The sequence below is a fragment of the Venturia canescens genome, chromosome 10 (assembly GCF_019457755.1).
Source record: "Venturia canescens isolate UGA chromosome 10, ASM1945775v1, whole genome shotgun sequence".
Taxonomy (NCBI): Eukaryota; Metazoa; Arthropoda; class Insecta; order Hymenoptera; family Ichneumonidae; genus Venturia; species Venturia canescens.
In genome coordinates this window covers 5,065,458-5,088,888 of record NC_057430.1, presented here as the reverse complement: position 1 = coordinate 5,088,888, position 23,431 = coordinate 5,065,458, and the positions used below count along the sequence as shown (strand labels likewise).

General features: G+C 34.6%; 1 protein-coding gene and 1 long non-coding RNA gene across 8 annotated transcripts in view; one reads left to right on the top strand and one right to left on the bottom strand.

Moving 5' to 3' along the window:
* Syt7 (Synaptotagmin 7) overlaps positions 1-23,431 on the top strand; it is a 620,424-nt gene that overhangs the window by 458,868 nt on the left and 138,125 nt on the right. The gene's annotated exons all lie outside the window — the stretch shown is intronic.
* Positions 3,909-22,562, bottom strand: LOC122417051 (uncharacterized). The gene is made up of 3 exons (XR_006262220.1): positions 22,397-22,562; positions 4,035-4,167; positions 3,909-3,945 (listed from the first exon to the last, which is right to left on the bottom strand). It is a non-coding gene; the product is annotated as an uncharacterized lncRNA (long non-coding RNA).

Genomic DNA, 23,431 nt, shown 5'->3' with positions numbered 1-23,431 from the left:
TGCTGTTTTCACGGTTTGATTTGACTACTTTTTGTGCACTGTGAACTTGAAAAAAATTCACAGGACATGTTACGACACAACTATTATCGTTAATTCATTTTTTTGTTCGTTCCAAGAAATACACATAACTATTCTTGGCGTTTCTCGGCCAACTTCTTTTTTCGACCTTAGCATCATCAGCAAAAACCCATGACGTACCAGATCTTAACATGTTCGTATAATGCCCTTCAAATACTGTTCGATCATGATGGAAAATAGCACTATTGACTTTATATTTTTCGCCGCAAACAGTAACTACAGCGGATGGAATACCTTTAATACTAAAATCAATCTTTGGAAGTTTCATAGTTTTTTCATCTATAGATAATATTAAAAGTTGAAGAATCAAAACGCCTTGAACAGTTGATAGCGAAGTTTTTGTTAAGAGTGTTCCCATTCCGCCATAGGCATTGCACTGATGTCCTTCAATCGGATTCCACTGAGACAAACTATGTTCGATTAATTCCTGTAAAGTAAAAGCTTTTTTAACACGCGGAAAGCTCAAAACTAGTATATTATTTGCTTGTTCATCTGTGGCCGTATATTGACAAGCTTTACATCGAACTTTAATAATCAATTTATGTTCTACAGCATTTCGAAGTAAATCAGATTTTTTGCAGATTCCCATGAAAAATTCAGAAATGTCGTGCTGTTTTTTTTTGAATAACCGATTCTCCTACATATTCTCTTACAACGCATGAACTCACTGATTTATTTCTTTCCACATAAGACCGAAGTAAAAGAGGTATAGGATTTTCTTTCTCCTCCGAAGTCTGAAAAATTCTTCCCTAAGAGGTTTGCAATTGAAAATACATTGTATAATAGAATTAGCATAACACGAAACACCATCCGTATTGGTTAATCCGTTAATAGACCAGGAGCTCATATTTTTCCATTCACTTGGCGCTGATTGACACTCCAAAACATTATTGGATATAGCCCAAACAAAATCTGGAATTTTGGGAGCCCATTGTTTGGCAAACTTTATGAGGGCAAGATCTGTACGAAACTTCTGTCTGAGACGATTGTATTCCCTTATAGGTAACTCATCTGCTTTTACAGAATGGGGATCGAAATTGATTAAATGTAGTCCGTCTAAGGTAGTAACACGAGAAAGACCGACATAAGTCTGTCCACAAGTGAATATAGAATTTCCTGCATTATAATTATTACCTATCAGTGTATTCGGAAAAATTTTTAATTAATAATATAGATTTTTAGTTTCCCTACCTTGGAAATTTTTAAAAAAATTCCCTGCCTCATTGAAAGAAAAAAATATATCAAATTACGGCTAATAAAAATTCCAGATAACGCGATATTGAAAATCCAACTTACGCAGAATTAGTTTTTTTGAAAAATCATTTTATTATACATTAAAGTTGTTTTAAGTACTATACAGCCAAACAAACATGCGCGCGCATATTTTATTTCCAACTTAAATTTTACTTTGTTCGATTAAAAATCATCAACACTTTCGAATAGTCTGTTATGCGGTTACAAATTCGCGCCATTTTCTAAATTATCAAGAATTCCATCAACGCCCTCATAAATTTCTTCTCCAACCCTATTGACTCCTGAATTAACGAGTCAGAGCAAATTTCAAAATGGACCATATTTTTTACCAAAATACATTAAGCGAACTCGTTTCTGAAAAACACGATGAACCAAGCCACAAGTCCGTAACTTCTTATCAGCAACAACGAGGAAAACTGCAAAAAACGTAAATATATATATATATTGAAGCGAAACACCGACTCGAGAACTTTATTTCAACGACATGGCACGCACGAGTGTTTACACCGGCGGCCATGTTGAAAAACTGTCACTTCGCGAAGCGGCGCTCGGGAAGCGAGGCGCTCAGCGCTGCCAACTCAATTTCGATTCCACAAAATTCCCTAGATTCGTGAAATTCTTGATTTTATTCAATTTCAATTAAATAAACTCTTTCTTATTGAAAATAATGATGCGGATTGTTAAAGAAACGTATTGTGGACAATTTGGTGAAAATTTCAGATTAAAATTATTTAAAAACTTAAGAAAACTTTTCTTTTATAGATCGAGCGTGCACAGTGCGCATGCGCGATGACCTACTTTCAGCAGGCACGTGCAAGAACGTGGCTTTCGGCAAATTAATGAATAAAATCAAATAAAAATAATCTTGTGAACAGAATCAATAGAAAACAAAATCAAATAATGGAAGAAGACTTAAAAGGAATAAAAATCGATCCAAAATTCATTTTATTAAATTTTATTGAATTCTCGCACATGCGCAGTGTGACTGCAGCTCGACTCGGCCAATTGGGACCCACGCGGGGGAGTTAGCACACCAATCAGAGAATTTAGAGCGGGAGTCCCTGGTTCGAGATTAAGTCGCGCAGCGAGTTGGAGTAAGGGACAAAGTCCAAGCGCATTATTATTATTATTTCCTTTGTTCGGGAGAGTATAAAAACCCGAGCGCAGAAGCTCCGGTAGCTAGTCTCGTCTCGAATCTCGCCACGCTAAGAGCCAGTCACGTCTCGAATCCCTGAGAGCTCGACTCGCATGCCAAAACAAAAAGCCAGTCTTGCCTCCGGATCTCGCAGCGTGCACTCGCCTTAATTGAAGAGAATAAAGAAACATAAAAATTTTTTCGCTCATTTAAATAGCTCCCAGAACAAAGAGCAAAATAACATCGCTCATTAACACTCAGAATTCAAACAGAATAACACCTTTCCTCCTCACGCTAGGAGGGCCGGGTTCATTCGATTTCGTTTGAACTCAAGAATCCTAGGTGAGTCTCCGATCTATCCAGGAGGGCCGGGACAGTTCGATTTCGTTCTGTCTCAAGATTCCTGGTAGATTTCCTATCCTTTTTCTATCCAAGAGGGCCGTGGCCGTTCGATTTCGTTCGGTCACAAGATTCTTGGGTAGAATTCCTACCTTTCCGCGCCAGAGGGGCCGGGACAGTTCGGGTTCGTTCTGTCTCAAGATCTCTGGGTGGATTCTTTTCCATCAAAAATCATTGTTCTCTGAGTGGCGATTTAATTGATTAAATTCATTAAAATTAATAAAACCAAGCACGTTTCTTTATTCTCCAAACGAGACATCGATTAATAGAATTTTGCGAGTCAAACAAAATATCATTTTCAAATCAAATTGAGCTTATTAAATTAATCAAAACGAATTAACTCACTGAAAACAATTTAATTGGATTGTATCGAGTCTTTAAGAGTGAGGACAAAACAATAATTCACTCGTCAAAATAAACTTGTATTGTATAGAATCAAAAAGTGAGTCTCTAAGAATCATAGCTCAATTGTTCAATTCCTAATTTAAAATAGCGTTGGCAAAATAAATCAGAAATTAATTATTACGAGCGAGACTATTAGTGCGAGCGTAAATTCACTGTCGAGATTATTATTGTTATCATTGCGAAAAGTAATAGAAATTTGACATTAAATAATTGCGAAAATTGTCACAAAGAAAAATACCGGAAATAAAATTTTTCATGCAATTAAAATAAAGCTAAAAACACGATTTCAAATAAAAAGCCTTTATTTTTGTAATTTGGTTCAAAACAATTTAAAATTGAATAAAGCATTTGTCATTTCAATTTAATTTCATTTTACTTTTGTTTTTCCTTCATGCCCGCTCTTCTTTAATATAGAATTGCTCGAATCCAGGCGTGACGGTGTGCACAAGCACTAACGTACCGTTACAATATATATATATATTATATAAGTGTTTCAAACCATGATTGCAATAATTTCCATCATCGACTAATTCGTAGCGTTAAACTTGGATACTGACTTACCTTGAGAAACACTTGAATCAATGGTTGTGTCTTGGCAAGAGCAACACGAAAAATGACCAAGCAGTTTGGACGGAATTCTCACAGCGAAAATCCAGAAATATTTTTTTTTTTAACTGAAATAGAATACAATTAATCACATAATGATGACTTCGTTTCTCATTCAATTTGATAGAAAACTACAAAAAAATGCATATAAATATACCTGAATCGAAATTTCATTCTCTGTAGTGTCGCACCTTTCAGAACTGAAAAGTTCTAACATATTCCCAACGAGTCTGACCCAAGAATCTCATTCCCAGTATCCACTCATTTGAAGCCCATGGCTCAAGGAATACCTCCAAACCATAAACTTCCCCTAGGGAAAAAAAGGTTGGGACAAGTACATTGATGGTCTCTTGTTTCTGGATGGCATAGAAAAAAAATTTAGAACCAGGAAAAAAATTCTATAAAAATAATAAACGAAAAATTGAAAAGTTCAAAAAAATTCAACAAAAATAAAAAACAATCGAAAAAATTCTGTAAAGAAAAATAAAAAAATTTCAAAAAAATTCATAAATATTGAAGACATTGAAAAATGTACTATCCAAGTTACATGTAGTATAAAAATGTATGATATCAATTGGAGGCCAAGTTTTTATTGATAATTTGGAATATTTATCCAACAAATTGAAAACTTTAATGAAATTCATGATAATTATTTTCACGAAAAGAGTTAATAAAAAAAGTCATAACGGAAGTTACGTGCAGTACTAAAATATATTATATCAATTCGAGGTCAAGTATTTATCAGTTATTCGAAATATAATCTCCGGCGACAAATGAGCGTTGAGAATCCTTGTCGGGCTCACAACGTTTTATCAAAATTACTAAAAAATGAATGGAAATAAAATCATTAAAAATTCACATGAAAGTCATTCGTTACTTCAACAAGGTACACACTTTAAAGAATCGATTCCCCTCCGACTTTCAGGATCCCCTGGTATTATTCACAACATTCAACTTCGATTGGATCGGTACAAATTATGTTCAAATACGTCTTAAACGTACTTGTCCGGCCCATCACTTTTTATTCAAATTGCTCATTCGAAAACAAATCAAAAACGAAGTTAATGCATGTGTTAATATTAAGAAACAGTAATTCCCGAGAAAATAATTTTCCTTCGAATCGCTCTTGTCAAAATGAAACGAAAATGAAAGATAAAGTTGATTAATCTATTTATATTATATGGTGTCATAATTCACAACAAAATCATTTTTCTCCAAATTCCAGGAATCCACGTGTCGTACTCGACTAGTGATATTTTTCAAAATGTGTACGTGACTATAGAAAAAAAAACATTTCATGGCTGAGTAGGTTCGAAAATTTCTAGTAATGTGCCTGGATATTTCTCATTTTCATTGGTTCTTACCGAATGGTATGTGTTCACTGAAGAAAATGAGAAGTGGATATTGCTATACGAACTTGCGAACAATCAAGTTCAAATTACTTGGAGATATTATTTTTATTTCTATCCATTTTATTATATTTGTCATTATAGAACAGCCCTGATTTGTTTTCGAATGAGCAATTTGAATAAAAAGTGATGGGCCGGACAAGTACGTTTAAGACGTATTTGAACATAATTTGTACCGATCCAATCGAAGTTGAATGTTGTGAATAATACCAGGGGATCCTGAAAGTCGGAGGGGAATCGATTCTTTAAAGTGTGTACCTTGTTGAAGTAACGAATGACTTTCATGTGAATTTTTAATGATTTTATTTCCATTCATTTTTTAGTAATTTTGATAAAACGTTGTGAGCCCGACAAGGATTCTCAACGCTCATTTGTCGCCGGAGATTATATTTCGAATAACTGATAAATACTTGACCTCGAATTGATATAATATATTTTAGTACTGCACGTAACTTCCGTTATGACTTTTTTTATTAACTCTTTTCGTGAAAATAATTATCATGAATTTCATTAAAGTTTTCAATTTGTTGGATAAATATTCCAAATTATCAATAAAAACTTGGCCTCCAATTGATATCATACATTTTTATACTACATGTAACTTGGATAGTACATTTTTCAATGTCTTCAATATTTATGAATTTTTTTGAAATTTTTTTATTTTTCTTTACAGAATTTTTTCGATTGTTTTTTATTTTTGTTGAATTTTTTTGAACTTTTCAATTTTTCGTTTATTATTTTTATAGAATTTTTTTCCTGGTTCTAAATTTTTTTTCTATGCCATCCAGAAACAAGAGACCATCAATGTACTTGTCCCAACCTTTTTTTCCCTAGGGGAAGTTTATGGTTTGATATCACGCCTTTTTTCTCAAAAGTTCCTCCTTTATGTTATGATGGTTATAGGATTTTAGTATAAATTTCTATGAATTATTTGCTTAGTACATTTTTATAGATTCCATTCTCATACGAACATTTTTTATGGGATAATCTTTTTCATGAAATTATCAGCAAATTAGGGACCATCAATGTACTTTTCCCAATCTTATTTTCCCTAGGTATGATGTTCGGCTTATAAAGTTGGTTTCCACCATAAAAGACCAATTTTTCGTAAAAATTGTAGTGAAAATATTCCGTCACAAGTCTGCCCTTGAACTTTGGCGATTTTTTCCCTTATACTCTAATATGTTATGCCTATTAGGAACTCAACAGCATGGAGGAATCCGGGATGAGGCCCGAGAAATGAATTTCGGTTTATAATGTTGGTTTCCACGTAAAAGACCAATTTTTCTTCAAAATTGTACTGAAAATATTTCGGCACTGGTTTGGTCTTGGACTTTGGTAATTTTTCTCCTTGTCTTCTAATATGTTTTGTCTATTGGGAATCCAAGAGCATGAAGAAATGCGTGTTATGGGCCATAATATGGTTTTCGGCTTATAACGTTGGTTTCCACGAAATAAGATCTATTTTTCGTTAAAATTGTACTGGAAATATTTCGTCACAGGTCTGTCTTTGGACTTTGGCGATTTTTTTCCTTATACTCTAATATGTTTCGTCTATTTGGAATCCAAGAGCATGGAGAAAAGTGTATTGCGCGCCGAGATATGATTTTCGGCCTATAACGTTGGTTTCCACGAACAACAACAAATTTCTCGTCAACATTGTACAGAAAATATTCCGTCACAGGTCTGTCCATGGAGTTGGGCTATTTTTTTTTCTTTTACTCTAATTTGCTATGCTTATTGGGAACCCAAGAGAATGGTAGAAAGCAGGTTGGGGGCCGAGATATCATTTTCGGCTTATAACGTTGGTTTCCACGAAAAAGGACCTATTTTTCGTCAAAATTGTACTGGAAATATTTCGGCACGTTGGTTTCCGCGACAAAAGATCTATTTTTCGTCAAAATTGTACTGAAAATATTTCGTCACCTGTCTATCCTTGGCCTTTGGCGATTTTTTCCAAGTCTTCATACCAAGAAAGAACTGATGTAAAGATTTCCTTAATAGAACAGATTTTATTTATCCCTTTTCTTCAAAATTCAAATGAAAGATAGATCAAATTCAAGACATGAAAAATCCAAAAGATTTGCCCACTTTAAATGTCGCTTTTGTATTCTGAATCTAGAGATTTCATTTCATCCAAAACGTGCCCTCAATGAAATATATTTCCAAAGTTTGCAAGTGGCCGCTGAGGTCAAATTATCCACAGTTTGATAGTTGCTGAAAAAAAGTACCCGAAAACTTCTAACATTTATTATGCCAGAACTCAAAGCAGCAAAAACAACTAAGCGAACTTAATTCAACAAAGCAACAGAATTCAAAGACGTTTAAGGTACCTGCATTGGTTTTGGAGGAAAACCATTTCAGGACAATTCAAAAATGAATTTAGAAATTCGAAAACTCACAATGGAGTAGAAAAAGGAAAATTGAAGTATCTAGAAAAGCGGAAGACTTTTGTGATGAATTTTATAGATTACATGATACGGTTGGAGTAAATGATTTGAATGATTGGCACACATGCTGCAACACAGAAATATCAAAGTTTGGAAGTATTCGCTGTATATCAGTCATACAAACTTCAATACTATTTGAAAAGGAACACTTAAAAACTTGCCGAACCAAGTTCCCTTACATATTACCATAATCAAAGATAAGGGGTGATCCGTCGCATATATATTGTAACGGTACTCTTTTCTGTTAGACCATCCCGTTACGCGTAGATTCGAGCTTCTTATAGAGTAAAGGAGCAGGCATGAAAGAAAAACAAAAGTGAGAGGAAAGATCTGTGAAGAAACAAAAAGTTTATTCAAAATGTGGTTTGTGAGTCGTGTACAATGAGAATTTTGGTTCACGCAAAGGGACTTGTCCTTATTGCTTTTGGTATTTTTCTTTTATAAAAATATGATCGCACGCTGATGACTTGACCTCGCCTTTAAAGATTGATTTCGCCTTTAGAACGGCAATTTTCGCAATTACGGATAAATTCCGCAAATAAAGAATTAGATCTCGCAAATTAAAGAATTAACTTTTCCAAATTAAGGGATCAATCTCGCAAACTAAAGAGCTGGCTTTCGCAAATTAAAGAGTCAATTTCGCAAATTAATTATTGATTTCGCAAACTAAATAATTGATTTCGCAAACAAAATAATTGATTTCGCAAATTAAATAATTGATTTCGCAAATTAAATAATTGATTTCGCAAATTAAATGATCGATTTCGCAAACTAAATAATTGATGTCGCAAATTAAATAATCGATTTCGCAAATTAAATAATTGATTTCGCAAATTAAATAATCGATTTCGCAAGTTAAATGATTGATTTCTTACAAAAGTCAAGTCGATCTTAAGTTTTTGCCTTAAACGTTGGCACCTGTCAACCGGAATTCAGTCCACCCAGGAATCTTAAGGCAGAACGAACCCGAACTGCCCCCGCCCTCCTGGCATGGGAGGAAGGATTCCCCCAAGAATCTTGTGACCGAACGGAGCCGAACGGTCACCGCCCTCTTGGCAGGAGAATGATGGGTAATCTGGCAGAAATCTTGGTCCAGAACGCAGTCGAACTGTCCCCGCCCTTCTGGCCAGATCGGTGCCCCAGAGTGGAAATCTTGAACCCAAACGGAGCCGAATGGGGCCTGCCCTTCCAAACTGAGTCGGTGGTGATCTACGTTTTGCAAAGCGGATTCTGAGTTGCGAAGTCAGAATCGGCTGGTAAATTGCGTGTGCGGATCTGAGTTGCTCAGTCTCAGATCGGCGTGCGGAAGCGAGTCAAGCGTGATGAGGGCAAGACTGGCTCTCGAGACTCGCTCTCGATGCCTTTTTATACTGGGCCGATACAACAACGCGAAATAATCATAATAATTTGGCGGGCTCGTGAGATTTCTGATTCGCTCGCTTATTAAGATCTCGAACCTTCGTTTGCTCTAAAATTCCTGGTTGGCTAATTTTATCCTCGGTGTGCTTTATTATTGGTCGCTTAATTTCGACCAATAGTGAAATTTCGTTTTAATGAACTGCGCCTGTGCAATAATTCATACTCGCCAATGGAGACTAAGTAATTTTCTTATTGGAGATTTGAAAAATTCGCCTATTGGCGGAGTTTTTTTGATTGGCTCTTACGAGCCTTAGTCGCAGTGACGCGCGAAAACTATTTAAATTTGAATTGATTGCTTTGGAATTGTTTGATAAGTTTTTCTTATTTTATGAAATTGATTTGCTCTGACATTGCCACTGGTTAGTTCGCACCAAAATTTCTTATTCAATTCAGTCTTTTGTTGTTGACGAGAAATGATTTATTCAATGAAATTAATGAAAATTGGTTCTTCGGGTGATCTATGTGGTGCGGGTCGATAAGCGAGCCCGTACGCTGGCGCCTCTCGTTGAGTGATACTGGTATCGCTCATTGCCGTCGGTAAGGCCGTACGCTCTATGATCTAGTTCGTCTGAATATTTATCTACAGAAATTTCAGAGTTCGCAGGTATCTGCTGCGGTTCAATGTATGTGCGCAATGAGCTTCGAAGACAGCAATTTCAAATCTATCCATAAATGAGCAACTGAAGACTTTTATAATCAATTTTTTACTTCATACAGATGTTACAGTTAGAGTCAAAATGTAAAATGAATGGCACAGTATTTAAATTGTATAGTTTGCAGATTTTTGCAGTATTTTAATGATCCGAATCTACAGCATTATAATGAAAAGTTGTCAAAAGTCATGATGTTACATTAAAATGACATAGCGCACATTGCATTCAGCAATTCTGTAAGTTTCTGGGGATGTTGGTAGGCATCATATTTGATCGCATCCAAAACTGAGCAACAGTAGACTTATCGGAATGAATTTTTTTTATAATAATTCCATATTTGTAGTTTGCAAAGTGGAAATACTCAACATACATGTCATTCTATAAGTTTTGTTATCAAAATTTGTGTTTGCATACCTCATTCCTAAGATACGACTTTTCATATCATTAGCAAAAAAAGCATCCAAAGGCTTTCTGGAAAAGTTTCCAAATTTATCACTCGACAGACCTAATGGGAAAAGAATAACTACACACTATACCAAGACCAGATTTTTTTTTGAAAATCTGATTTACAAAATGTGCAATTCAAGATCATGGTTAGAAACCTCTCGAATCATGTTACCACAATCATCATGAAAGAGTAGAAAATCATAGAACACATATTAGGGAACGAATTAATAATATGAATCGATCCGCTGCAAACTGAGCGGGTGAAAACAAGGATCGGAGAGGGCAGAGCCAAACTGAATATCAAGCAAAATATGGGGATGTTTAAAAATAATGACGACACAAGAAATAAATTAGAAAACATTTATTCAATTAAAGTTTCTAATATCATTCTAACAGTTGCGTGTATTTTTGTTCTATTTATTCGTATATAGTATAACCTATGTACACATGATATATAACCACGCCACTGACAATATATTCGCACTGGACAATATTTCTCGTACTCTGGTTTAATTGAAGGATTATTTCAGTCAACACTTATTTCCAATCGAACGAAATAATGAAATCTTGAAAAGTTTCGTTGACATATATGCATCACGCATTTTTTATATTCTTTTTCATACACACATCACAGACTACATTTACGCGGCCGCTTTAATACCGGTTTAATATATCACAAATAACAAAATAAATAGTAATATGCACTTCTTTGGATAACGAAAATTATTTTTTTATTGATCCCGCACACACTTCGTAATGTCGAAACTTTGTTCATACGATCAAAAACTGACACATGGTTTGTACATATTATATGTATATCGGTCGAATTTATGACTGCTGTTACCAGCTGTGCTGCGCCGTGTGCTACGTTCCGAAGTTGACGTCAGATTTCCAATCATCAACAACTAATTTCAACAACCAATCACAACGTCTAAAAATGGATGTCGTCAGATCCAACGAATCAGAAACTCGAGAGCATCAAAGTGCCTTTGATGGTGTTTATAAATACAGACGCATAAATTCTTGAATGTGTTGGTAACTTTTGCATAATCTTGAGCCCGTGCAAAGTTTTTTCTCAGCAAATACGCCACCGATCAAACTGATTTAGGGCGGAATCGAAAGAGAATTACTCAATTGGCTTAAACTTCAATTTTCAAGTTGTTAAATGGCTCCTGAGCTTCGTAATTCAATAAAAGCACATGCCAATTTTACCCCCACCACGGCGAATCATTTTATTCAGAGAAAGTATAGTCTCGGCGGGAGTCTCGGGCCAGCAGACGACAGGACTGTCAATGTACTTGTCCCGAGACTCTACCGAGTCTCTTGATACACTTAAGATCACGAAATCTGGACAATCAAGACTTTGAGCCATATATTTTCATGGAACGCTTGAGACTGTAAAACCGTGTTGATCAACCAAACTGAGGTCATGGAAAAAAATCACACCGTGTCCATTTGAATCAAAAGAGTTTTATCAGGAAACACCGCTTCTACTGTAATAAAAAAAAAATTTTATTGCAATTTCATCTTCATCTATACTATTAAACTGAACGAGTTTATAGGGCTTGTGGTTTATATTCTGATTGAGGATCAAATTTTGATACCTTTATCTCAGATTTGCTGGTCCGTAACAAGTTCTGACACTTTAGGAACCTGTACGCTTGGACCATTGCGACAATCTTCAAAACCAAAAATGAAAAGGAACAGCAACAGACCACTTCCACATTTCATTAGCACTGGAGATAAAAGATTCTGTAATCAGAAAATTACTATTATATTGAAAAATTATTCTACTTAAAAGCATTGTCACCGGAGCCTGCAAGTATACTCACCCGCACTTGATCTTTCTTCATTTTCTTTGCAGATCAACGTTGATCCAAACCTCAAGAAATCTCTATCCGAAAGGAATCAAAATTTTATCTCGGTCTTCTGACTGGCAGTCTTCAAGTATGAAACTTTAACGCTGTTGATTGCAATTTCATCTTCATCTCTACTATTAACTTGTGGTTTAAATTCTGATTGAGGATCAAATTTTGATACCTTTATCTCAGACAACAAAATTTTTGCTGGTCCGTAACAAATTCTGACACTTTAGGAACCCGTGGACTTGGACCATTGCGACAGTCTTCACAACCAAAAATGAAAAGGAACAGCAACAGACCGCTTCCACATTTCATTAGCACTGGAGATAAAAGATCTTGTAATCAGAAAATTACTATTATATTGAAAAATTATTCTACTTACTTAAAAGCATTGTCACCGGAGCCTGCAAGTATACTCACCCGCACTCTATCTTTCTTCATTTTCTTTGCGGATCCAAAAATTTTTGTTGATCCAAAAATTCAGAATACGGACCAACTCAAGAAATCTCTATCCGGAAGGAACCAAAATTTTATTTCGGTCTTCTGACTGGCAGTCTTCTGCGTATGAAACTTTACCTGTTGAAAACACAATCTTGGATTTCGACCTCTATTTCGCTTTTTTTCATCTTTACTTTTTTCACCATTTTCACTAAACATTGTCCTGCTTTTAAATAGTCGGTGAATAGTCGGTGAAAACTGTTACATTCGCGATCTTTCTTTTACATTACGGAAATATATAGATATATACTTGTACTACAGAGAACTGTCAAACGCGATCTTTATAACCTCATTCATTTAACAACACACCATACGTCATATCACCAAATATATATAAGTATATACTTGTATTATGGCACCAGAAAAAAAATATATAGGTATATAAAATGTATTATGGCACCAGATTTGTCACTAAAAAAAAACAAATAAACATCAAAAATGTGTGCGAAAATCCGACCCATTTTTTGATGCTATTAAAAAATAAATAATTAATATCTCTTCAACGCGTTAAGCTACAGAGTTCGAAGAGGTCGCGATCGAAAGAAAAAAAAAATAAAAAATACGTTAACTTATAATATTCTCTGGAATACTATAGTTAATTAATTATTAAAGAAACAAATTTTGAAAATTTTCGAAAACAATTGGAAACGCTATCGCTCCGGTAAAGAGTCTCTGGCAGCAACTCGTCATGTCATGTTGTTGTTATAAATGTACTTGTCTCAGAGTCGCTGCCGCGACTCTAGATAACAGACGGTATACAAGAAAAGATTGAGGACTATCAGAAATTCTTTCATCGGCGATTGGTCGAGACGGATAGATTCTCACCGGTGATTTGTTGTGATGGGCATCAAGAGGCCCTTGTATGTATCGGTCTAAACCCATATACAGATGCGTCAACTCCGTAAATGTGTTGGTACTTTTGCATAATCTTGAGCCCGTGCAAAGTTTTTTCTTAGTAATTACGCCACCGATCATGCTGTTTTTGGGCGCAATCGAAGGAGAATTTATTAATTGGCTTAAACTTCAATTTTCAAGTTGCGAAATGACTCCTGAGTTTCATTATTCTACAAAATAACATGTCGATTTTACCCCCACTACCACGAATCGTTTTATTCAGAGATAATATAGTCTCGGCGAGAGCCTCGGGCCAGCAGACGACAGAGCTGTCAATGTACTTGTCCCGAGACTCTACCGAGTCTCTTGATATCGGTAATACTCTAACGTATTGCGACCACTTAACTTTCGCTGATGACACGCAAATCTACCGCTCCTGTTATCCATCCGACATAATCAATGAGCTAAAACTTGTTGCTCGTGATGCTCAAGCAATTTCCTGCTATGCGGCTGACAATGATCTCAAACTGAATCTTAATAAATCTAAAATCGAAACTATCTTTTCTCTGAATAAAACGATTCGCGGTAATGGGGGTAAAACTGGCATGTTATTTTCTAGAATTATGGGGCTTAAGAGATGTCTTGTTAAGCGAAAATTAGTTTGGAGACTAATTTTCAAAATCCCTTTCGAATGAGCCCGAAACCAACACGATCAGTAGCTTAATTGCTGAGAAAAAACTTTGCACATGCTCAAGATTATGCAAAAATTACTAACACATTTAGAATTTGACGTGTCTGTATATAATACGATCAAAGGCCTCATGTCCCTGGGACTAACTTCGCGGCGGTGTCGTGGACTGACGTCACATGCCAGCACCTCCACCCCGTCGCTATATAATAACCGAGATATTATGAAAAAGGGTTATGTTGTTTTGACAATGCGAAGTTCGGGATGTGTGTATTAAGGTGGTCGTTATTTGGGTCACATGTGAATTTCGCAAGTCCCCTCGTAAAAACAAAATCACGGTGTATAAAAAATGAGGTATGCAAATTTTTAAGACGCCTGGAAAATTTTAAATTGTGCCCCTACAGGTTCGAATTTTGAAGGAAAAAATACATGTATTTTGTCATGCTCTCACTCCATCGTTCCTCCTACGTTTAATATTGGTGAGAAAAATCTGAAACTCAGCACATATATTGCGTATATTATAAGTATGAAATTTATTTTTTTTTTAGATTTTTCCAGCAACTATTATTATAATTACCAGCTAATTTCCAGCTATTATTACAATTACTTATTTTTGACTTTTTAAGTTATTCTCGTCAACCGTTGCTGGTTGTGTCTGTTGCTATTTTAATAATATTTTCGACTATATCTATAAAATTCCGTACCTAAAAGTTCAATTTTTGTGAAAGCCCTGGAAATTCCCTAGAACTAAATTTAAATTTCAAATTTAAACAAAAAGATAATTTCAAATAAATGAAATAAATTATTGTAATTAAAGATTCAACTCTTATGGACGATAAAATTACATGTGTTATATTTTTATACATCGAATTATGAAAAATCACCGAATTTCGAATCATACGAAAAATTTACTATAAAATACTATAAAATAATATTTAATTTATTTATTTATTAACTATAAAATAATATTTCGTAATATATTTCCACGTAAACATTTGACGGATCGCTTACATGGAGCTGATATCCTGATTTTCTTTACAATGAGTTTGTTACAGGTGACCTAGAGGTATCGAACGTAAGCAATGTTTCAAGCGGTCCGTCAAACGCGTACGTGGAAATATATTACCAAATAGTATTTTATAGTTCATTTTTCATACGATTTATTTAATTTATTTGAAATTATTTTTTTGTTTAAATGTGAAATTCAAATTTAATTCCAGGGAATTTCCAGAGCTTTTACAAAAATTGAACTTTTAAGTACGGAATTTTATAGATATAGTCGAAAATTTTATTAAAATAGCAACAGACACAACCAGCAATGGTCGACGTGAATAACTTGAAGTAAAAAATAAGGTTATCTGTGTACGGCTGGTAATTATAATAATAGTTGTTGGAAAAATCTAAAAAAAATAAATTTCATACCTTCTAATATACACAATATATGTGTTGAGTTTTAGATTTTTCTTACCAATATTAAACGTAGGAGAAACGATTGAGTGAGAGCATGACAAAATATATGTATTTTTGCCTTCAAAATTCAAACCTCTAGGGGCACAGTTTAAAATTTTCCGGGCGTCTTAAAAATTCTCCCACCTCATTTTTTATACATCTTGATTGTGTTTTTACGAGGGGACTTGAGAAAATCTCATGTGACCCAAATAACGACCACCCTAGTGTGTATCGTGTGCTGGATAAATTCGTGGTGATCGATCGGTTAATTGTGTCATTCTTTCCTATCGTGAATTGTTTTTAAACATAGATTTATTTGAATGAATAATTGGTTGAATGTAAATGACTTCCAATAACTTTTTTAAAACTTTTATCTAATAAAAATATCTAATCCAATGTATTTTTGTCATATTCTCTTACATTTAGTTTGGCCGTGCTCTCCAGTCTCTTTTTCCACCTATCAAGAGACGCAATAGCGGTTAGACGCCAAGTATTAAAAGGAAAAACGAGAGTGTAAAAGAAAAGTCAGCGCGAGCTCTGCCGCATTCTTATATATGCGAATATGTCGATTTATGACGTCATAACGTTTTTCAAACCGTTCTCACGGACAAACCATTGTAGTAAAAAATCTGAAAATGAGTGATGATTTTTTTTCGATTTTTCCCTTTTAATTGATCCTTGTTGCAAGTAAATCTGTTCACTCAATCCCGAGATATGATGATTTAAGCGATTAAAATCGAATGTTTCGGTACGCTCTAGTCGCTTGGAGTCAGAAAGACTTAAGTAGCGTTTGTTAACCTATGGACATACATCCTTTGCACGAAACGTGACTTTTGTCCCGTTTTATTTCGCCCAGTCCACTGAACGCGATATCTCCTCTCTACTCGCGCCCGATCGAGCGCGAGAGACAGAGCGCGAATTCTCGTTTCCTCTCTCTCCCACTCGTTGTAGCGTGGCAAGAGATCTATCCCCTAGGAAAAAAAGGTTGGGACAAGTACATTGATGGCCCCTCGTTTGCTGATAATTCCATCCATAAAACAAACTTTAAAATAATTTTTTTATAAAAAATCGGCAAAAAAATTATTTTATAAAAAAAAATACAGAACAATTCGAAAAAAATTTCACAAATCTTGAAAAAACATTATCTTTAAAAATAAAACTAACCTGTATCTATTTTTCAAAGTGTCAAAAGAATCAAATAACAAGTAAAAAATAAAAAACCGAAAAATCGCGCTTGAAATCATTTTGGAAACCGATGCCTCATTCTTCTTATTTGATTCGAAGGGCTCAATCATTTAAAAAAAATTCTATCTCATTTACGTGGGGCATTAAAATTTATTATATCAATTCGAGGCCAAGTATTTTCTGATAAATTGAAAAAAGTTACCATTTGAGTTACGTGCAGCACTAAAATTTATGATATCAATCGAAGGACAAGTAATTTATGAGTAACTCCAAATTTCAACATTACGGAATTGTTTTGAGAAGCTTTTAAATCCAAAAAAATCACATGCAAGCTAGTCATTTCTTACTCTATGGTGGCAGAGACTTATAAGACAATCGATTCTTTTCAGACTTTCAGGAGCTACTGATATTATTCACAATATTCGACGTCGATTGGATCGATAGAAATTATGTTTAAATATGAGTTAAAAGTACTTGTCCGGCCCATCACTTTCCATTCAAATAAAAATCAATCATAAAAAAACGAAACTGTACGGAAGAATCCGGTTTAAAATTTATTGAAATGCGATTTAGGTTAGTTATGCCGAATGAAATTCGTTCGCTGGAAGAAGTGAGAAGTAAAAACTGCCGTCATAGCAATACAAACTGGGGAGTTATTTTGGAAGCTTCAACATATTTAATGTGCAAAATGTTTTTTATTTATCGATGCACAATAACATCTTTTGTATATTACAGGACAATTTGTTTCCATTCTTATTAAAATAGAGCAATTAAGAGAAAATTACTTGAAGATAACTCTCTAAATTCCCTCTGCATGAATATTTGTGCTCCATCAGTTCTAAAAAAGCCCTGATTTTTATTTAAATATAATAAGTTTAATGGAAAGTGATGGGCCGGACAAGTACTTTTAACTCATATTTAAACATAATTTCTATCGATCCAATCGACGTCGAATATTGTGAATAATATCAGTAGCTCCTGAAAGTCTGAAAAGAATCGATTGTCTTATAAGTCTCTGCCACCATAGAGTAAGAAATGACTAGCTTGCATGTGATTTTTTTGGATTTAAAAGCTTCTTAAAACAATTCCATAATGTTGAAATTTGGAGTTACTCATAAATTACTTGTCCTTCGATTGATATCATAAATTTTAGTGCTGCACGTAACTCAAATGGTAACTTTTTTCAATTTATCAGAAAATACTTGGCCTCGAATTGATATAATATATTTTAATGCTGCACGTAAATTAGATGGAATTTTTTTTAGTTGATTTAGCCCTTCGAATCAAATAAGAAGAATGAGGCATCGGTTTCCAAAATGATTTCAAGCGCGATTTTTCGGTTTTTATTTTTTACTTGTTATTTGATTCTTTTAACACTTTAAAAAATGGATACAGTTTAGTTTTTTTTTAAACATAATGCTTTTTCAAGATTTGTGAAATTTTTTTCGAATTGTTCTGTATTTTTTTTATAAAATAATTTTTTTGCCAATTTTTTATAAAAAATTTATTTTAAAGTTTGTTTTATGGATGGAATTATTAGCAAACGAGGGGCCATCAATGTACTTGTCCCAACCTTTTTTTCCTAGAGGAAGTTTATGGTTTGATATCACGTCTTTTTCCTCAAAAGTTCGTTATTTATATTCAGTTGACTATAGGATTTTACTTTAAATTTCTATGAATTATTTATGATTTTCGGCTTATAACGTTGGTTTTCACAAAAAAAGATCTATTTTTCGTCAAATTTGTACTGGAAATATTTCGTCACAGATCTGTTCTTGGACTTTGGCGATTTTTTTCCTTGTACTCTAATATGTTTTGTTAATTAGAAACCCAAGAGCACGGTCGAACGCGGGTTGGAGGCCGGGATATGATTTTCGGCTTATAACGTTGGTATCCACGAAAAAAGACCTATTTTTCGTCAAAACTGTACTGGAAATATTTCGTCACAGGTCTGTTCTTGGACTTTGGCGATTTTTTTCCTTGTACTCTAATATGTTTTATCAATTAGGAACCAAAGAGCACGGTCGAAAGCGGGTTGGGGGCCGGGATATGATTTTCGGCTTATAACGTTAGAAAAAAGAAAGGAAAAGAGGAAAGATATATCAAATTCAAGTCACAACAAATCCAAGAGAATTGGCCATTTTTAAATATCGTTTTTGCTTTCTGAATCTAGACATTTTCATGTCATCTAAAACGTGCCCCCGATGGAATATATTTCCAAAGTTTGCAAGTGGCCGCTGAGATTCACTTATCTACAGTTTGATAGTTGCAGAAAAAAGGCACCCGGAAACATTCATTATGTCATAACTCAACGAAGGAAAAAAAACTGAGCGTATTTATTTCAACAGAGCAACGGAATTCAACGACGTTTAAGGTACCTGCATTGGTTTTGGAGAAAAACAATTTCAGGAGAATTTAGAATTGAATTTAGAAATTTAAAAACTCACAATAGAATAGAAAAAGGAAAATTTAGATATTTAGAAAAGCTGAAGACGTTTGAGATGAATTTTTGAGATTACATGTAACGGTTGGAGTAAAAAATCTAAATCATTGGCACACATGCTGCGACACAAAAATATGAAAGTTTGAAGGTTTTCGCTCCATACCGCAGTAATACAAACTTCAATATTATTTGGAAAAAAACACTTTAAAACTTGCTGAACTAAGTTCCATTACATATTACCATAATCAAAGATAGGGGGTGACACTATCAGTGTATACGGAAGAATTTTTAATTAATAAAATAGATTTTAGTTTCCCTACCTTGGAATTTTTTTAAAAAATTCCCTGCCTCATTGAACGAGAAAAATATACCAGATAACGCGATATTGAAAATCCAACTTACGCAGAATTAGTTTTTTTGAAAAATCATTTTATTATACATTAAAGTTGTTTTAAATACTATACAGCCAAACAAACATGCGCGCGCATATTTTATTTCCAACTTAAATTTTACTTTGTTCGATTAAAAATCATCAACACTTTCGAATAGTCTGTTATGCGGTTACAAATTCAGCGCCATTTTCTAAATTATCACGAATTCCATCAACGCCCTCATAAATTTCTTCTCCAACCCCATTGACTCCTGAATTAACGAGTCAGAGCAAATTTCAAAATGGACCATATTTTTTACCAAAATACATTAAGCAAACTCGTTTCTGAAAAACATGATGAACCAAGCCGCAAGTCCGTAACTTCTTATCAGCTACAAAGAGGAAAACTGCAAAAAACGTAAATATATATTGAAGCGAAACACACTCTTAAACACTTATTTCGACGACATGGCACGCACGAGTGTTTACACCGGCGGCCATGTTGAAAAACTGTCACTTCGCGAAGCGGCGCTCGGGAAGCGAGGCGCTCAGCGCTGCCAACTCAATTTCGATTCCACGAAATTCCCTAGATTCATGAAATTCTTTATTTTATTCAATTTTAATGAAACAAACCTTTTCTTGTTCGGAAAATTGACGCGGACTATTAATAAAACATATTCTGAATAAACGGGTGAAAATTTCAGAGTAAAATTATTTAAAATTTTAAGAAAACTTTTCGTTACAAGTTTGAGTGTGCACAATGCGCATGCGCGATGACCTACTTTCATAGGCACGTGCAATAGGCGCAGTCACGAGCAAATAATTAATTAAAATGAAATAAAAATGTTATTGTTTAGAAATTTGTTAGAAATCATAACAAAATAATTGAGAAAGATACGAATTGTGCATAAAAACGATAAAAATTGAGTTTATTAAATTTCATTAAATTCTCGCACATGCGCAGTGTGACTGCAGCTCAACTCAGCCAATTGGGACCCACGCGGGGGAGTTAGCGCACCAATCAGAGAATTTAGAGTGGGAGTCCCGGGTTTGAGATTAAGTCGCGCAGCAAATCAGAGAGAGGGACAAAGTCCAAAAGTATTATGATTATTATTTCCTTTGTTTGAAAGGGTATAAAAACCCGAGCACAGAAGCTCCGGAAGCTAGTCTCGTCTCGAATCTCGCCATGCTAAGAGCCAGTCACGTCTCGAATCCCTGAGAGCTCGACTCGCATGCCAAAACAAAAAGCCAGTCTTGCCTCCGGATCTCGCCGCGTGCACTCGCCTTAATTAAAGAGAATAAAGAAACATAAACATTTTTTCGCTCATTTCAAAAATAGCTCTAAAAACAAAGAGCAAAATAACATCGCTATTATCCCACTCAGAATTCAAACAGAATAACACCTTTCCTTCCTCACGCTAGGAGGGCCGGGTTCATTCGATTTCGTTTGAACTCAAGAATCCTAGGTGAGTTTCCGATCTATCCAAGAGGGCCGGGACAGTTCGATTCCGTTTTGTCTCAAGATTCCTGGTAGATTTCCAATCCTTTTTCTATCCAAGAGGGCCGTGGCCGTTCGATTTCGTTCGGTCACAAGATTCTTGGGTAGGACTCCTACCTTTCCACGCCAGAGGGGCCGGGACAGTTCGGGTTCGTTCTGTCTCAAGATCTCTGGGTGGATTCTTTTCCATCAAAAATCATTGTTCTCTGAGTGGCGATTTAATTGATTAAATTCATTAAAATTAATAAAACCAAGCACGTTTCTTTATTCTCCAAACGAGACATCGATTAATAGAATTTTGCGAGTCAAACAAAATATCATTTTCAAATCAAATTGAGCTTATGAAATTAATCAAAACGAATTAACTCACTGAAAACAATTTAATTGGATTGTATCGAGTCTTTAAGAGTGAAGACAAAACAATAATTCACTCGTCAAAATAAACTTGTATTGTATAGAATCAAAAAGTGAGTCTCTAAGAATCATAGCTCAATTGTTCAATTCCTAATTTAAAATAGCGTTGGCAAAATAAATCAGAAATTAATTATTACGAGCGAGACTATTAGTGCGAGCGTAAATTCACTGTCGAGATTATTATTGTTATCATTGCGAAAAGTATTAGAAATTTGACATTAAATAATTGCGAAAATTGTCACAAAGAAAAATACCGGAAATAAAATTTTTCATGCAATTAAAATAAAGCTAAAAACACGATTTCAAATAAAAAGCCTTTATTTTTGTAATTTGGTTCAAAACGATTTAAAATTGAATAAAGCATTTGTCATTTCAATTTAATTTCATTTTACTTTTGTTTTTCCTTCATGCCCGCTCTTCTTTAATATAGAATTGCTCGAATCTAGGCGTGACGGTGTGCACAAGCACTAACGTACCGTTACAATATATATAAGTGTTTCAAACCATGATTGCAATAATTTCCATCATCGACTAATTCGTAGCGTTAAACTTGGATACTGACTTACCTTGAGAAACACTTGAATCAATGGTTGTGTCTTGGCAAGAGCAACACGAAAAATGACCAAGCAGTTTGGACGGAATTCTCACAGCGAAAATCCAGAAATATTTTTTTTTTAACTGAAATAGAATACAATTAATCACATAATGATGACTTCGTTTCTCATTCAATTTGATAGAAAACTACAAAAAAATGCATATAAATATACCTGAATCGAAATTTCATTCTCTGTAGTATCGCACCTTCCAGAACTGAAAAGTTCTAACATATTCCCAACGAGTCTGACCCAAGAATCTCATTCCCAATATCCACTTATTTGAAGCCCTTGGCTCAAGGAATACCTCCATAACAATCACTTGAGATCACGAAATCTGGACAATCAAGACTTTGAGCCATATATTTTCATGGAACGCTTGAGACTGTAAAACCGTGTTGACCAACCAAACTGAGGTCATGGAAAAATCACACCGTGTCCATTTGAATCAAAAGAGTTTTATCAGGAAACACCGCTTCGCTAATGAAATGTGGAAGCGGTCTGTTGCTGTTCCTTTTCATTTTTGGTTTTGAAGATTGTCGCAATGGTCCAAGCGTACAGGTTCCTAAAGTGTCAGAACTTGTTACGGACCAGCAAATCTGAGACAAAGGTATCAAAATTTGATCCTCAATCAGAATATAAACCACAAGCTCTATAAACTCGTTCAGTTTAATAGTATAGATGAAGATGAAATTGCAATAAAAATTTTTTTTATTACAGTGTAGTAGAGATGAAGATGAAATTGCAATCAACAGCGTTAAAGTTTCATACTAGAAGACTGCCAGTCAGAAGACCGAGATAAAATTTTGGTTCCTTTCGGATAGAGATTTCTTGAGGTTTGGATCAACGTTGATCTGCAAAGAAAATGAAGAAAGATCAAGTGCGGGTGAGTATACTTGCAGGCTCCGGTGACAATGCTTTTGAGTAAGTGGAATAATTTTTCAATATAATAGTAATTTTCTGATTACAGAATCTTTTATCTCCAGTGTATTAACTTGTGGTTTAAATTCTGATTGAGGATCAAATTTTGATACCTTTATCTCAGACAACAAAATTTTTGCTGGTCCGTAACAAATTCTGACACTTTAGGAACCCGTGGACTTGGACCATTGCGACAGTCTTCACAACCAAAAATGAAAAGGAACAGCAACAGACCGCTTCCAGATTTCATTAGCACTGGAGATAAAAGATTCTGTAATCAGAAAATTACTATTATATTGAAAAATTATTCTACTTACTTAAAAGCATTGTCACCGGAGCCTGCAAGTATACTCACCCGCACTCTATCTTTCTTCATTTTCTTTGCGGATCCAAGAATTTTTGTTGATCCAAAAATTCAGAA